The 2,454-nt window shown below is 31.5% G+C and overlaps 1 pseudogene; it reads right to left on the bottom strand.

Moving 5' to 3' along the window:
• Nucleotides 1-1,448: 1,448 nt before the first annotated feature.
• On the bottom strand, nt 1,449-2,124 carry LOC127095693 (scarecrow-like protein 23; annotated as a pseudogene).
• Between the last annotated feature and the right edge of the window lie 330 nt (nt 2,125-2,454).

Below are 2,454 nucleotides of genomic sequence, written 5' to 3'. Positions count from 1 at the left end.
AAGGTTCTGATAATTGGCATAATAGAATCAAATACTAAGAACAACATCAAATGGATATATCTTTATGAAAAAAGCTCGATATGTGGTCATGCTCACCTGTCTTATCTTTATAGGATATTTTATGTAACGTTAAATATGTAGCGCTCAAAGTAGTAAAGTCATACACACAGTCACATAACTTCTATTTCAAAATATTATCTATTTTCAAACTTTTATGAAAACCCTCTGGAAAAACCAAAACTTTTTTTTAACTAAGGCTAATCAATTATGCAATCGATTATGAATAAAATTTGACCTATAATTGATTATGGTGGTAATGTAAAGGATTATGAGGCACGTCTTGCTTAGTAATCTAATATGGATGCCTAATAATCAATTATGATTTATATCTAACATATATTTCCTTATTTGCTCCATCATAATCGTTTATGGCAGTAGAATAATCGATTATGGAATGGATTTGGGCTTTTCCAAAATTTCCTTTCTTGACTATATGTTTTATTATATAAAGAGAACTTATGTTCATTTGAAAATACATAAGAATTATGAATATTACCTTTAAATATACTCTTATCTTACTCCAAAGTTTTCTTATACACTTAAAATATTATTTTAGTGTTGAGATAACAAACACTTAATAGAGTTTTGTCTTGTGTAGCTAGTGCATATCTTTCAGATATGTAATTATAAAACAATAGAGAATTGTTCTCTTGAACTATGATAAGTTATAAAGGTTGTAAATCGAACTTGAAATAAAAGCTTGGTGTATGAAGATTATGGGTTGATCCTTTGTTAAAAACTTTATGAATTGTGATAGTCAAAATTTTAAGGTGTTGTCCTTGGGAATTGGACACAGACCTCGTGGTTTTAGACCGAATTGGGATAAAATCTGACATGTTCTTCTCTCTAATATCTTTATTTTCTTGTATTAATTATTTGTATTTTGCTTTTTCTTCTACGAATCTTCTTAAAATCAATATAAAAACCGATTTAATTTCTCAAGTATTTAAAAACTTTTTATAACACAATTCACCTCTCTTGTGTTTGAAGTCAATTGGATAACAAATTTTACCATTAAAGTAGACTTATATAAATCATTTCACGAAAATGATTCATTGTCTTATCGTTCTTATAGTTTTTGTTTAAAGCATGAATAATTGATTGTATGTTATAACATTTGGAATGCAATCGCTTTCTTCCACTTTTGACACGAAGCACAATGCTTCATCAATCAAGCATAATTAACTAAACATAAATTAAAACGATGGACTCTAGATTTAAAGTTAAATCTATCTCAATTGTAATGTATTAACACAACTAAAAGAATCGTTGTTTGTAAATCATCCCTCCATTTTAGTGACCAAGTTAATTTGACTCTATAAATCATCACTAAAGATCTCATTCGCAATAGAACCACCATTATCACTTGTGCTAGACGATGACATTGTTTAGCCTAACATTAGTTGGCTTGATCTTGTTATGATTATGATTTTGCCTTCTATTTGGTGAAACTCAAATGAAAGTTTGAGTGAACTCGTGAAATATATGAGTCTTCTTTTCGTTGATTCAAAAAGCTCAGAGGAAGAGCAAAAACTAGTGATTGTCACAAAGTGGGTCTTTTTGGATCGTAAAACAATGATGTGGAACAATCTCAACCATTGGAGTCATGGAATGATATTAAGGTAGATAATGTGGACACAATCCTCACCATCCATAACTTGGAAAATATCTTGATTGACAATGAATTACACGATTTTCACCTACTGTGAAACTGACCTATAAGAGTTCACCATTTGCGCTTATAACATATGTTTGAAGCACACACCAAAGGTGAAACTGACCTGTAAGAGCTTACCATTCGCGCTTGTAGCACATGTTTGAAGCAAACATCAACGTGCTCTAACAATGTGCCAAATGGTGATGAGAGTTCATTTATCTCCGATAAAATGTCATTTGCGAAGTTGAGGTTATCCATGGCGACATGATTAGTGCATTGGAGAAAAAGCCTTAGGAATTTGGAAACAACATATTCGCCTTTAATTTAAGTATCAGAGGCTTGCTCCTCATCATGTTTTTAACCTTCTTAGAGGCTTACTCTTTCTCGTGTCCTTCACCTTTCGCCATTGTATTTCGTAGGAGGATTGAAAATGAGGATGGATTCATTTTTATCGGCCTTGGAAATCGGCTTCATATGTACTTGTTCTTGTCGAGATACATAAATGGTACCTCAATTGATCATATGTTGAGACCAAGGATTTGGGAGTGTCATTTTCCATGTTCTCTCCCCTCTCTATTTAAAAAAGGTTGTCATAAAGAGTTAGTGAGAGAAGATAGTAAAAAAATTGATGATGTATGAGATCTCTATATTATCCCTTCCTATAAACTGAGTTCAAAGATCCCTATTTTATGAATTGAAATGCCTAAGTATTTTTTACCCAAATACCCCCTAATTTA

Source organism: Lathyrus oleraceus, chromosome 6, assembly GCF_024323335.1.
Source record: "Lathyrus oleraceus cultivar Zhongwan6 chromosome 6, CAAS_Psat_ZW6_1.0, whole genome shotgun sequence".
In the NCBI taxonomy this organism is placed as follows: Eukaryota; Viridiplantae; Streptophyta; class Magnoliopsida; order Fabales; family Fabaceae; genus Lathyrus; species Lathyrus oleraceus.
This window is presented reverse-complemented; position numbering and strand designations above follow the sequence as displayed.